Source organism: Pan troglodytes, chromosome 5, assembly GCF_028858775.2.
Source record: "Pan troglodytes isolate AG18354 chromosome 5, NHGRI_mPanTro3-v2.0_pri, whole genome shotgun sequence".
Lineage (NCBI taxonomy): Eukaryota > Metazoa > Chordata > Mammalia > Primates > Hominidae > Pan > Pan troglodytes.
In genome coordinates, this window is record NC_072403.2 from 17,963,666 (window position 1) to 17,979,391 (window position 15,726).

At 40.6% G+C, this 15,726-nt stretch overlaps 1 protein-coding gene across 7 annotated transcripts in view; it reads left to right on the top strand.

The window, feature by feature from the left end:
* HIVEP1 (HIVEP zinc finger 1) overlaps positions 1-15,726 on the top strand; it is a 156,326-nt gene that overhangs the window by 7,744 nt on the left and 132,856 nt on the right. The gene's annotated exons all lie outside the window — the stretch shown is intronic.

Consider the following 15,726-nt stretch of genomic DNA (forward strand, 5'->3'; position numbering starts at 1 on the left):
CAGTGGGTCACAAATATATATATGATACACATTTCATGCAAAGACAGAAAAGTGTGTGTTTTCCACCAACCGCGAATACTTTTAATAGTAGAAAAGTAAGTGTATTCTAGCTTATTGTTTAAAAAGATTTGTATTGTTCTCATGTGTTATATCAATGGTGAATAGCAATTATCTTTTATATTAAACTTCAGGAGATAAGAATGTAGTAGTGTTAAAAACAAGAACTATTAAAGCAAATAATTCCAAACTGACTATGGTGTTTTATGAAATATTTACCATTACAGAAAAAAAATTCTAAAGCATATGTAGGGGAGAAGTGACTTAAAAATCAAATAGATTAATTTGAAATGTTTTTTGGTAAAATCAATTTGGCTAGTCACCATAAGGTGATCTTTGAAAATGCAGTCAATTTTATGGCCTCCGTGAATCTGGAAATAGTGCTTGTTTCCTGTCTAGAAATCTCTGTTGCCTCAGGTGGATGCCTCAGCCCAAGTTCAAATTGATGATTGTAGTAACCAGTGTTCAATGAGGTGGAGATTTACATGAGAACAAGTGTGGTGTGTGGAAATATGATTTTTTATAGTCACATAGAAAACGTTGAAAATTGAATGTGTTTGCCTGTCCCCCTCACTAGAATCTGAACTCCCTAGAGACTCACTCTCATTTGTTACTGTAGGAAAAGCCTCCAGACCCAAGGGTACCAGCTGAGGTGGGCATTTGGAGACATGGGCCCTGCTTTATCTGTCCAGGGAGGGCACCCTGTTCTAGTTTGCACAAGTGCAGCATACAGATGAGCAGCAGCCCTAGCCCAGCACAGTTCCTGGCAGCTAATGGCAGCCCAAATATTTGTTGAAGGAACGAGTGCATGATTCATCTGAAGGTGTTATTAGGCCATAAATATTAAACATTTTTCATATTTAAAATATATGTTCATAACATTCTAGATAAAATGACTATCCTGAGAAACACAGATTTACAGGCCATAGGCTCTTTTCCTTTCTGTATCAAATAAATGTTCAACTCAGCACGTTTGTTACTGTGTCTGGAATTGGTGGGTTCTTGGTCTCACTGACTTCAAGAATGAAGCCACAGGCCCTCGCCGTGAGTGTTATAGCTCTTAAAGGTAGCGTGTCCACAGGTTGTTCCTTCTGATGTTCAGATGTGTTTGGAGTTTGTTTCTTCTGGTAGGTTCGTGGTCTCGCTGGTTCAGGAGTGAAGCTGCACACCTTTGCGGTGAGTTTTATAGCACATAAAGGCAGTACAGACTCAAAGAGCAAGCAGTAGCAAGATTTATTGCAAAGAGCACAACAACAAAGCTTCCACAGCCTGCAAGGGGACCCAAGCAGTTGCAACTGTTGCCTCAGGCAGCCTGCTTTTATTCTCTTGTCTGGCCCCACCCACATCCTGCTGATTGGTCCGTTTTACAGAGAGCCAATTGGTCTGTTTTACAGAGAGCTGATTGGTCCATTTTGACAGGGTGCTGATTGGTGTGTTTACAATCCCTGAGCTAGACACAAAAGTTCTCCAGGTCCCCACTAGATTAGCTGGATAGAGAGTGCTGATTGGTGTATTTACAAACCTTGAGCTAGTTAAAGAGTGCCGATTGGTGTATTCACAATCCCTTAGCTAGACATAAAGTTTCTCCAGGTCCCCACTAGACTCAGGAGCCCAGCTGGCTTCATCCAGTGGATCCCGCACTGGGGCCACAGGTGGAGCTGCCTGCGCCTTGTGCCTGCACTACTCAGCCCTTGGGTGGTCGATGGGACTGGGCGCCTAGGAACAGGGGGCAGTGCTCATTGGGGAGGCTGGGGCCGTGCAGGAGCCCATGGCGCGGGGGGTGCTTAGGCATGGCGGGCTGCAGGTCCTGAGCCCTGCCCCACGGGGAAGCAGCTAAAGCCCGGCGAGAAATCGAGCACAGCACCAGTGGGCTGGCACTGCTGGGGGACCTGGCGCACCCTTCGCGGCTGCTGGCTTGGGTGCTAACCCCTCACTGCCCGGGGCCCGCCAAGCCCACGCCAACTGGGAACTCTAGCTGGCCTACAAGCGCCACGCGCAGCCCCGGTTCCTGCCCGCGCTTCTTCCTCCACACCTCCCTGCAAGCTGAGGGAGCCGGCTCTGGCCTGGGCCATCCCAGGAAGGGGATCCCACAGTGCAGCGGCGGGCTGAAGGGCTCCTCAAGCGCGGCCAGAGTGGGCACCAAGGCGGAGGAGGCGCCGAGAGCGAGTGAGGGCTGACAGCACGGTGTCACCTCTCATTACTACCTTCATGTACTTCATGTTCTTATGATAGGGATAAAATGATAAAACACAGGTCTCGAAAGAAGAATGGAGTTGAAGAGCTGATAGGTAAACATGTAACTATGTACTATGGTGAGAAATGAATAGTATGGAGATTCCACAGAGATAGGAAGTCATTATTTTGTCCCCATTGTAGGGGGCGCAGTTTGGGGTGAAGCAGAATGATGATTTAGGGAAGGAAAGTTAACACCTGGATTTGGTTCTTAAGGCTGGGAAGTTATCTGCGAAGCTGACAAGGCAAAGTGAGTGCATTTTATCCTGGGGTAGCAGGTTGTGAAATAACTTGGGGACTCTGAGCAACTTTAAATGGTTCTCTACTTCTAGAGCATAAGAAGTTCTATTCAGGAGGGATGAGAAGGAGACAGAGAGGCAGGATACTGGAGCAGGAGAATCAGGAGGAATCAGATCAGGAAAGGCCCTCAGATTTAAGCCTGCATTTCATATGTAGAGTTAAAAGTTTTAATAAGAAAACTTGCTTCTTTAAGATATTTTTAAAGTTTTCAAAGAGAGCTTGGAATAAATTGTGTCTGACTTGTCTGTGAGCGTTTAGAAAGTTGCTTGACTAAGGTAATTAAGAACTCACAGCCACTAAAGAAAAGATTGGAATAGATTAGCTCTAGTAAGCACACTAAAGCCACCTCAGTGGGACTTCTGATGGGGAAGGGGAAGACTTCAGGGAAGCGGCGGCTTCTGAGCCAGTGTATCTCACTCAGCAGCGGGGGACGGGAGTGAAGCTCTAGGTCCCCCTGGGAAACCCTGAGTAAGCAAAGGGACAGAGGGGTTGGTGCTCAGCGGTGACACCTAGAAACTTCTGCTCTCCTCACAATGTCTGTAAGGACTCGAGCCCTGGGAAGGATGTGGGGGTTAGAGTAAGCAGGTAACCATCAGCTACTGAGATTAATTTTTGAGCGTATCTTTAATATCTCATTGTGACAGTTTGGAATATCAGGTTTGTTGTGCCCTACCTGTGATCCACTGCTTTGCTTTACTAGAAGACATCTCTAATGCGATGAGATAAGAAATGCGGGGAGAGGAAATTGGGAGACCAGAAGAGGAGTCACAGCCCAGTTTGCCCCTACTGTTTCTGCCGTCAGCTCAGGAGCTTTCAGGAAACCCATCGCCTCTTTTTAGGCTTCCTGGGGGAAATAGTCTGAAATGTTTGTCTTGTGCTTGGTAATCAAGTCAGTATTAAAAGACAGATACCTGATACTTTCTCAAATTATATTTTTCTTATGCTTCCATGGTAGTTTCACCTCTTAGAATGTAATCTTTCTTTGATTTATTCTTGGTTCTCCTGCTGGGACAGATATATCCCTACGGATGTGCAAAGCTACAGGGTAACATGTATCTTTCAGGAATGTGAATTTTACTTGGGGGAAAAATACATATACTTGTCTGTGTGTGCACACGTATACACATATTAAAGTATTAGACAAGCATAAAAATGTGCAATACCGGAATCTATCATGGAAGAGTATAGAAAGTTTGCATGGATTTGAAAATTAAGCCTGCACAGACTGCTTTCATAAGGAGATGGAGTATCTACTTCTTTGCTCTTAGAGGTTGTTTACTAGAAAAGTTATAAGAATAATTGTTAGGTTAAGGGCAGGAAACAAATTGGGGACATAAGTGAGACAGTGTCCGACTCGATGGGTGATGTGTATACTGTGTAGGACTGTGGTTTTGTTGAATTCAGTCTCTTCACCCTTGGCCCAGCGTTAAACCAGATAGAATCAGTTCTCCATGCCTGTTTCCCATCTGCAGGAAACAGGGTGGGTGCAGTTTTGACACCGACCTATCCTTTGTGAGGTTGAAGAATTTTGAAAGAGCGTGAGAGAAGCACTTGGTGTTCAGAAGAAAGGCTTAGCATGTTGTCCTGGGTTCTGTGGAGAAGGGTCACTGGACTGCACGGGGTGGCTCTTCCACATGGTCTTGGTGAGTTGACAGCAGGGCAGCGCTGTGTCTCCCAACCATCATTCCTTACTCATCTCTGCTCTGTGGAGGCGTTATCTCCACCACCTTCTCGGGCCTTCGCTTGGACCCTTGAGTAACATGGAATGGAGGAGTTGGTGACTTGCAGGGGGTTCCATGCCACTTCCGTTGTGATAAAGGGCTCTATTCGTGTTTTGCCACTCATTCTTGTGAATGTGTTTCAAAGCTTTGAAAAAAAGGAAAAGAGGTGTTACTTGCTTTAGTTGTATTTGGGCCTAGGGTTTCAAAGCTTCATTTCCTTTAAGATTGGAAGTCAGTGTGGAAAATACTAAGTATTAACCTTTTGCAAAACATGTTTTGAAAATTTGGTGTAGCTGTTTTTCATTTTTATTGGTTGAGTTCATTTGGCTCCGAACACCCTGCAAAAAATGAGAACTCTTTTCCCATCTGAGAACCAGATTTCTTTCTTTCTTTCTTTTTTTTTTTTTTTTTGAGACGGAGTCTCACTCTGTCACCCAGGCTGGAGTGCAATGGTGCGATCTTGGCTCACTGCAAGCTCCGCCTCCCAGGTTCAAGCGATTCTGCTGCCTCAGCCTCCCAAGTAGCTGGGACTATAGGCGCCTGCCACCACGCACAGCTAATTTTTTTTGTATTTTTAGTAGAGACAGGTTTTCACCATGTTGGCCAGGCTGGTCTCAAAACTTCTAACCTCAGGTGATCCACCCGCCTCAAAGTGCTGGGATTAGAGGCATGAGCCACCGCACCCAGCCCAGACTCCTTAAAATGTGAGAAGTAGCACTGAGGAATGTGATCAGATCATGGCCTTGATTGACACATGGGGTCGCTTTCCACGGTTGGCCTTCTTGTTCTCCACGGCATCTTGTGCATAGTCATTTGCCATTTCAGGAGCTCAGCATGCACATCCGATATTTCTGTGCTTGGTTGTCTTTCTGGAAGGTACTTTTTCTCCTTTTCCATTTCTACTGTTTTCTTACTCTGTATGGGAGATGTCTCTGCTGAAGATTTCACCTCTGAGTTTTTCCCCCCATTTTCTGTTCTCTTGTCAGATATCCTCCTCCCCTCCACAGACATGCCCTGGGTCTCCTTTGCTTGTGTCCACATGTGCCTTCTTGTACTTACGATATTACATCATGATCGTTCTTCTCCAGGTCTCTTATCTTAGCGGGATTATAATATGTCAGAAGAGACCATTTTGGTCATCTGTGTGCAACAGAAGAATATTTGGTTGTGTTAACTTTTTGTTTTTGAGACGGAGTTTCGCTCTTGTTGTCCAGGCTGGAGTGCAGTAGTGTGTCTTGGCTCACTGCAACCTCCGCCTCTAGGGTTCAAGCAATTCTCCTGCCTCAGCCTCCGGAGTAGCTGGGATTACAGGCCTGTGCTACCACGCCCGGCTAGTTTTGTATTTTTAGTAGAGACAGGGTTTCACCATGTTGGCCAGGCTGGTCTTGAACTCCTAACCTCAAGTGATCCACCCGCCTTGGTCTCCCAAAGTGCTGGGATTACAGGCATGAGCCACTTCACCTGGCCTGGTTGTGTCAACTTTTTAGCAAACTAGAGGGTTGAGATGATTTATACTCAGGGAATTTGTTTACATTTTTGAACCTCGAGTAGGAAATGCTTCTTCCAATATTTGGTAGCTTCTGATTAAAAACTTGTGATAATTTTAATTGCCTGAACAGATAAACCAGGTGGTTATTGTTAACTTTTGTTTTATATGAAATTTTACTTCACATACAGGATTTTTTTTTTTTGAGACAGAGTTTCACTCTGTCACCCAGGCTGGAGTGCAGTGGCACGATCTCGGCTCACTGCAACCTCCACTCTCCAGGTTCAAATGATTTTCCTTCCTCAGCCTCCTGAGTAGCTGGGACTACAGGCTCCTGCCACCGCGCCCAGCTAATTTTTTGTATTTTTAGTAGAGATGGGATTTCACCATTTTGGCCAGGCTGGTCTTGAACTCCTGACCTCGTGATCCACCCGCCTCGGCCTCCCAAAATGCTGGGATTACAGGCATGAGCCACCGCGCCTGGCCCATATACAGGATTTTTATAGCTTATCCCTTTGGTACATTTAATTACTATAAAGACAAGGAGTTTGGCCTCATGCAGTCACTGACTTGCTATGTGGTTGGTTTCCTTGTGTGTAAAATGGAGATAATGTGTGAAGATGAGATGATATGGCAAATGTAAGCATTTGCCACAGTGCCTGACACAGGGTACACACACAATCCAGAGAGCTACTACTTTCTGTAAAAAACTGGTTTATGTCAGACTCCTCGGTTCCATATGCTTTATAAACACAGGAAACAGGAATATCTACATAAAATCTGTAAATGCATTTTAGGCTTCTCATGTGCTCAATGTTGATTACTGACATGTCCCATTCTTGTTCTGACTATTCAAAGGTTGAGATCTGGGGGAGAGAGGTCAGTGCAGAAAATAATTTGGGAATATTCTTACCAATGTGCTGCTCCCTCCATTTTTCCACTTAAATTCATTTAAGCCTTGCCTCGTTTTTTGACAGTGTTAGATGAGGTTAAACAGAATATTTGTCTTTACTTAGTTCTCAAGAAACAGGTTCTGAGGGCTTCTTTTTTATTGTTGAACTCTTTTAAAAAATGTCGGTGTCACAGATCACGCGGGATTGAAGTGAAGTGCTCTCCTTAGGTTCCAAGATGGCAGCCATCTCTCTGTCCCCTGCTCCGCTTCTGTGTGACACAAGAGAAGCCCAGCCGGGGTTTCAGAATTAATCTGATTAAGATGAATGTTTTCATTTGCTATCAATTGTGGGCCTACTCCAGTGGTTATTTTACAAAGTCTACTACCAGGAATAAAATCTTATGTTTACTTGTTATGTAGGGATTATCTTGTTGAGCTGATAAGTGGAGTAGGTTTAATTTTGATGATTTTCAGATGGAATTCCAGCTATTTAAGCATCGTTTTTCACATTTGAATGTTAGGTCAGCAGTTCCATGCTGACAGCCTTAAGATTTGAGAAATCAAAAATCTTGTAGTGGAAACAACCCCATGGCTTATTTCAAAAACAAAAACAAAAGAAATTCTCTATATTGTAGCTAGAAAGGAAATAAGTAATAATTTAAAAAATAGTTTTTGTTAATATGGGTGAAAAAGTTATTAGGAGCGATCATGTAAATAGCTGACAGTGCTTAGTTTGAGGAGGATAAAAATATGAAAATGGAGTTAACATAGCAAGCCTCCTTTTTTTTTGCAGATAATTATTTTTCAGCTCATGTTGAGAGCTTATTTGATGCTTTCTGAATGCTTATTAACGTTAGCCAAATGCTTCTTTTTAAAAGCAAATACAAAATGTAGTAATATGATTAACCAGAGTAATGATTTTATTTTAGAACATTTTTGTACAAAATATGTTCTGATGAGGTACAATCTTATCTTACCATAGAATGGAAAGATACATAGTAAAATCTCCTATCATAGAAAAACATTTTTAAGCTTCACATTTAAAATGGCGATAATTTGAGCAAGTCTGGGCTAAAGTTGATTCTTGTATTATGCAGAAAAATATTTTATGAATAAATTAAGTGCTTTACTTTTTCATGTACATATTTAACTCTTTAAAAACATTTTTGCAGTACTCTTCTGCATATTAATACTATGCTCATTACAGGTGATGCTGTTATACTGTTAACCATTGTTCACTATAGCACAAAAACTTATAACCAAAGAGAGACCTTTCTTCTCAGTGCTCAAGTCATTCTTTGAGAAAGAAGCTCTTTTTGATCATGAGGCTTTAGGCTTACATTTGGTATACAGTTGCATTGATTTTGATTTTTTTTTTTTTTCTTTTTACAATTTTAATGAGAAGTTGTCAAAAGGTTTTTTAGAAATTTTCTATGATGAATTTTGTTCTAGAAAATATTCTAAGGCTGTGCTGTGATGCAAACATATTGAAAAAATAGAAAGTGATAACAAAATGGTTGGCTGCTGTGTAATGAGATAGCAGTCCCTAAGCATGAATTGGAACCATACTGTTTAAGAGTTACACCTACTTAATACAAAGCTTGATTTTTATGGTCCTTATGTGTTTCTGTCCACAGAATTTCTGTGTGCCTGTGTGACTAGAGTATGAATTTAACCAAGCATACTTGTTATTTTGTACTTTGAAGTGTGCTTACATAGGTTTATCTTCAAATTCTTTCAGATTTGCCAATGAAGAAAAAGATAGGGTGAGCATACAACTGCTTAATATAGTATCCAGATGGAGATAGGTTAAATATACAATTAGGGTGGTATTTGATAGTTTAAAGATAAAGAGAAAAATAAACTGGGCTGATACACAGGGACTTGGAAGGTGGTTGGTTAAGCCACGCCAGGAGTGAACCAAGGCGCTCCCTTGTGTTGCTGGGTTCTTGTGTGCCTCTCTGAGAGAATTACACATTTTACAGCAGGAAGGATGGACCTTGGAGGTCATTTAGTTCAGCCTCCTCATTCTGCAGATGGGAAGGCCCAGTGGCAAGAGGGAGGTGGTTTTATATAGGTCTTACGATGATAAAAAGAGCAAACCTTTCCACAGGTCTCTACCAGGCTCTGTTCAGAGGGCTTTTCATGTTTTCTCATTTGATTCCTACAGCTACCTGAGACAGGTACTTTTATGATTCCCATTTTATAGATGTGGAAATGAGGCACAGAAAGATTGCTGTTTGCCCAGGGTCACATAGCTAGGAGTCTGCAGTGCTTTTGCTTCTAACCATCATGCTTATACTTGCTGATGTTGATAGTAGAAAGTTCTTTCCTGATTAGTAAGAGTTTAAAAATGCTCTCCATCCCAGTTAACTTGCTAAGCATAGCACACAGAGCTGAGGTTATTCAGGAGGTCAGAATTTGAAGGATTTTTTTTTTCTTAAGCCTTTAATTGTTTAGAATCTATTTCAAGTTGTATATGTATATATTACTCCAAGTTAGATTTGCTATCACAAACAGTCTAGGGAATTTCCAAGCTCTTTAAGAGGGAAAGAATAGTTGTCTCATCCAAGACGTTTGCTTACATGATTTGCTTAATTTTATAGTTGGAAGTAGAGATGTTTTACTTAAAATGGAGAATGGCAGTGTTTAAGTGGGAATCTCCACCTAACAGTTGAAATTTCGGACATGAAGGCTTAGAAAATATTTCTGGGGAAACTAACGTGAAAACATTAAAATTCTAAGCAAAATAAAGAGATAACATTCTATAATTTGTCTTCATGTGGTAGGTACAGTAGGATATGGAAAAAGCATGCTATTTTAGACGTATGGGCACTCTTCTTCCACACTGCAGGTAAAGGGCAAATAACCATTTTTGGCCAAGCTCGATGGCTCACGCCTGTAATCCCAGCACTTTGGGAGGCCGAAGCAGGTGGATCACCTGAGGTCAGGAGTTCAAGACCAGCCTGGCCAACATGGCGAAACCCTGTCCCTACTAAAAATAAAAAAATTAGCTGGGCTTGGTGGCAGGTCCCTCTAATCCCAGCCACTTGGGAGGCCAAGGCAGGAGAATCGCTTGAGCCTGGGAAGCAGAGTTTGCAGTGAGCTAAGACCACACCATTGCATTCCAGCCTGGGCAACAAGAGTGAAACCCCATATCAAAAAAAAAAAAAAAAAAGAACAATTTTTAAGGGATCATAGAGAATTCTGTTTGTCTTCCGGGAGCAGTGAAAATGCTAGTAGGCTATACCTAGACAAAAAATCTTGTACCTGCCCTCTTAGAGTTTTTAATACATTGTGTCTCCAAACACAGGAAAATAAAAGATCTAAGAGCAACATAAAGGAACAAATATAATTTCAGGCTAGTATGTGCAGTATGGAATTCCCCAAGGGAAAGTGGAGCAAAAAATAATTGGAGTGGAGTAAGGCAATGAGGAAATACCTCGCGGAGGAGTCAACTTTCTTCTCAACTAAAACCTGAATGAGGAGGAGTTTTGAGATGGGTTTTTAAAGACAGGAAGGATATATTGGCAGAGAAAATAAGTTGTTTTTAGACTTTGGTAGAAGAATGAATGGGGGAAAAATTATGCAGAAGTGATTGTTGGTTTAGATTGCTTGGTTAGAGTGGATTTCCCAGTGAACTTGAAACTCTAAGGAAGAAAAGAGGAAAGGAAACTTATTAGATTTAATGTGTTTGGTTTCTGTTTACGGTAATTATAAAATTACCAGGTCAAGGTCTTTTATACTGCCAGGTGGGTCGTAAGGTCATAAGTATTTAAAGAAGATCGTTCAGTGGCTAGGCAGTATCTTTTATGTTAACATTAAAAAACAACCTTCACCCAAGGTCAGTATGATTTGTTGACACCCGGGAAACTAGTAACAGTTTAAAAGAATGAGGCAGCCATTTTTTATTGTTTTTCCTATTTCAGAAGATCATCATGTATATGAATAAACCAGCAAAAGAGTAATATGGCTTTGAGCAAATATCTTTACTTTCTTCTTAGAGAACAAGGTGGTTAGGGGTTGGTAGGGGTGATGTTGATCTGCAATTTACTTTTTAGTTGTAAATGGCTGTTATTCTAGGGATCAGTAAATCCTGACTAAATCCAATCCTCCACCTGTTTTTGTAAATAAAGTTTTATAGAAACATAGCCATGCCCATTTATTTACATACTGACCATGGCTTCTTTCATGCAACAGTGGCAGAGTTGAGTGGCTGTTTGTGGTCACGAAGCCTAAAATATTTACTATTTAATGCTTTACAGAAAAGTTTGCCGAATCCTGCCTGGGAAATAGAGAGTTAACACATTTATTTGTAAACCCTTTTCTGTTTGGGAATAAATGAGAATGCTTTATCTTTCTGTGGAGGATTGCTGTAGGAATGAATTATTACAGGGGAACCTAGGTGTACTGCTTTAGTTAGTATGTGAGGGTCCGCTGCCTGCCAAGCATAAGGGAATTCACATTTGGTTGGGAAGAAGTCCACTTACTTGTGGTTTTAAAATGAAGGGAAAGCCTTAGAGGTCGAGTTAGTCTTGCCAGAAATATTTAGTTCTTGATTTTCTGATACCGAGGTCGTGGGTCTCAACCCAAAAGGATTAGATTGTTAGGGAGCCACCTGTTCAGTCAGGTAGCGTACTCTCCTTTTTTAAATTGTACTGTCTCCATCTAGTCACCTTTGTATTTAACTCAACTTGGTAGAAAACTACTGCAGGCAATCCATTTCCAATGCTATACATGAAACGTCTTGTGAAGGACTGTTATTCAGCAAAATAGAGCTGTCTTTGAGAGGTGCGCCTTCTGACAAATGAGCCCTACAAGGAAGGTCTTCCCCTGTGAGTGGAGTGCCAGGTCTTGAGAATGGGACCGGGTCATCTGAGTGATTGATAATTGCTGCTAGCACATTAAGCATTATAATTTGTCCTTAGGTTGTGGGAAACATGTTTAAACATCCAATATGTTTGAATTCTCAGTAGTCCCTACAACACTTTCTGTAATATCCTAATAATTCTTTGTTTCTGGTGGTTTTGGGGTAGTGGGATGAGAGTAAGTAAATGATATTTTTGTGTTATGGTTTTGTTTTAATTTATTTTGCTTAAGTTTAAATTTAAGGATAGGCTCAGTTGAGCTCATGATAACTGTTGAGTTGTTTAGGGAATACTTTGGAAAGCATGTTAATTCTCCACAGATGAATTGGATCGTTAACCTCTTTATTTTGGTCCATGCTGGTGTTAGCACGTGGCTCAAAATAGTATGAGAATCGGTAACTGTTAACATGTTTCCTTTCCCAGCGACAGGAAGAGCCCATAGTGGTCATGAAGTATGGTGGAATCAGAGGGCCACTTTGGTGGCTGTCACTTATAAGCTCGTCTGGACTTCTGTGGCCCGGCTCTGAGGTGTTGGACATGTGGAGTTCACCACCTCTGTCCCTGTCTTCCAGGAAATTTATAGTTGAAGACATAAAGGCCATAATGGCTTCACGTGAAAGTCTAGACAGCTGTACGAATATTTGATGAGTGAGCATATAAGGAAATACTCAGTTAACATATGTAAGGAGATGTATGACTGCATAGCCAAGGGGTTAAATGCTTTATTTATCCTTCTGTATGTTGACAGTTTAGGTTGATCTACCATGTTTTGATGGAATTAATGCCATACGTGTGATGAGTTATATATTCAGCATTCATGTTAATATCTTCTTGGAAGAGCTAGGGTTTGCAATAAGTTGTATTTGATGGATATGCTCCTTCATGGAAAGATTACCTTTTTCAGTCTCCAGTTTACTGCCTTAGTTATACTACTGTATAGTGTATTTGTTTTACAGCTTTATTAAGACATAATTTACATGCAATAAAATTCACCCATTTTAAGTGTACGATTCAATGTGTTTAGTAAATTTATAGAGTTGGGAAACCTTTACCACAGTACAGTTTTAGAACACGTCTGTCACCCCCAAAATTTCCTTGAGCTTATTTGCAACCAATCCTTGCTCCCACTGTCAGCTGCAGGCAATTGCTGGTCTGTTTTCTGGCTCTTTACATTTGCCTATTCTGGACATTTAATAAGTAGAATCATACAGTATATAGTTTTTACATGTAGCTTTTTTTCATTGACTATAATGTGTTTGAGATTAATCTGTGTTGTAGCAGGTATCAGGATCTTCCTTACCTTTTATCGCTACATAATATTCTCTTATAGAAATGCACTGATTGTATTGATTCATTCACTCGTTTGATGGACATTTGTATTGTTTTCAGTGTTTGGCTTGTGTGAATAATGTTGCTGTAAGCAATCCCATAGAAATCTGCGGTTACGTAGAGTGTTCTATAAGTCTCAGGTCAAGCTGGCCGTTAACACCTATTTTACTTGATATTACTATAGAGACTAGGGTTATTGTTTGCATGGCATGTGTTTTCCTGTTCTTTCACGTTGGACTTTTTGTTTCTTTGAACCTCTGCCACTGTTGCAGGTGTGTCTTTTGTGGACAGCATGTTGCCGCAATTGCTTTTTCATCCAGTCCGACAATCTGCCTTTTGGGTGGGTGTTTATTCCATCACATCGATGTAATTTATTATTATTACTGAATTTATATCTGTGATTTTGCCTTCTCTGTTTGCTTCATACTTTTGTTCCTCTGTACTTCCTTAATTGCCTTCTTTTGTGTTAAATTTTTTAGTGTATGATTTTGATTTCTCTTTTTTGTTTTTACTATACTTTTGATTAATTTTCTTAGTGGTGGCCCTAGAGATTCTAATATGCATCTTAAAATATCACTGCCTACTTGAGAGTAATACTAACTGAACTCTGGTAAAATATAGAAACTTTTCTCCAGTATCTCCTTTTCTTTCTCCTTTTATGCTATTATTGTAATATATGCTTAATCCCTTTATATTATAAAGCAGGTTATACAGTGTTAAATCACTCCTTTACACAATCTTTTTAAAAAATAATTTAAGAGAAGAAATGAGAAACATACTAATAGGTCTTACATATACCTACATATTTATTGTTTCTAGCACTCTCCTCTTCTTCTATGGATTCAGGTTATCATCTTGTACCGCTTTTATTCAACCTGAAATATTTCATATAGCATTTCTTGAAAGTCAGGTCTTCTAGCAGCAATGTTGCTTTTTTAATATTTATGGAATGTCTTTATTTTTCCTTCCGTTTTGAAGCATAATTTTCTGGATATAGAATTCTTGGTTGATAGGGTTTTGTTGTTTTTCTTTCTGAACTCTGAACATCCACTGTTCTCTGGCCTCTGTTACTTCTGAGAAGTCAGCTGTTTATTGTGTTGTGTTTGTTTTCTTTGCAAGATGAATTGTTTCTTTCATGGTTCTTTCCATTTGTTTCTCATCTTTCTCCAATTTGAATGTGATGTGCTTAGTTGTGGATTTCTTTGTGTTTATCTTATTTGGAATTTTATTGAACTTCTTGGATATGTAGATCAGTATTTTTGTTTTATCAAATTTGGGGAGTTTTTGGCCATTATTTCTTCATATATTTTTTCTGTACCTTTCTTTTCTCTAATCACACATTTATTTTTATGTTTGTTGTTCCACAGGTCTCTGAGGGTCTGTTAATATCTCTTTAATTTTTTTCTGTTCCTCAGATTGGATACTTTTCATTGAGCTATCTTCAAATATATGGATTGTTTCTTGTACCAGTTCAGATTTGCTGTTGAGTCCCTCTAGTAAATTTTTCATTTCACTTATTTTACTTTTCAACTCTAGAATTTCTATTTGCTTCTCTGTCTCTTTTTAAAATAATTTCTATCACTTTATTGAGATTCTATTCGTTGTTATAATCATATTTTAATTCTTTAAATATGGTTCCCTTCAGTTCTTTGAACATATAATAGCTACTATGAAATCTCAACCTATTAAATCCAGCATTTGGGGATACTAGAGATACTTTCTATTGACTCAATTTTTCCCCTGAGTATGGGTCACACTTTCTTATTTCTCTTCATGTCTCCAATTTTTTGTTGAATATTTTACATTTAAGATAATAGATTGTAGCAACTGTGGATTCTGATCCTTGCTCCCTTGTGAGTTTTTTTTGGTTTAGTAACTTTTCTGGACTAAATCTGTGAAGGCTATTTCTCTCATGTTGTGTGGCTGCTGATGGCTCTGCCCAGGTTTGCTTTCGTTTGTTTGTTTTTTTGTTTTCTTATGTTTTACTTTAAATCCTAGCTTCCTAGAGGGTTACCCTGTGTAGTTTTGTTTTAAAGCCAAAGGTAGATCAGAGCTTAATTGTGAGTCAGTCTGAACCTTGACTCTCTGCCTGTGGGTCTGTGTGTGGGCTGGGGAGCACTTTCAAATCATAGGCAGTTCTCACATCTGTCCTGGCTTTAACTTTCAGCTGGACCCTCTTATGTCTTCTTTGTGTGTGTATGCCCAGGCTCTGTGGCCCAGGAGTGTGCAGAGGTTAGGAGACTGCCCTAGTGTTGGTGACACATGTGCAGAGTCTCTGGTTAACCTGGGATACATGTGGAGAGTTTACCCAGCACACTGTAAGTGGCTCACCTACCAGAACTCCCTAGTAAGTCCCTGGCTAGTCTTCTGGTCTCTTGCTTGCCCTCAGCAGGACCTCAGCCTCAGGCGGACATTGCCATTGATTTTCTTGAGTTCTCTTGCTATTGGGATTGCCAGTTTAACTGACTGTGCTCCAAATCTGGTGAACCTGGCCTGGTAAAAGCAGTGAAGTTGCTGCTTTTCCCAGCTTTCCCCTCTTGGTTGAACCCTGGCACTGACAGAACTGGGATAGGGAGACAGGAACAGCCCCAGGCAAAAAATGCCACTGTGCTAGTCTTACCTGCAGTTCAGTACTTTCCACGAAGAAATGCCCCTCCACGTGTATACGGCTTTGGGTGATTGCCAGAGCGCTGACAGTGGTGGTTCTTGACAGTTTTGTGTGGCTTTATGGTTGCGTTTTGTGGAGAGGATTTGTCACTCCTCACTTTGTCCTTGCTGCATTTCCTATGAATGTGTACCATTCTGTCCTCCTGTGGACCGTGAATGTGGACCATGCTGTCC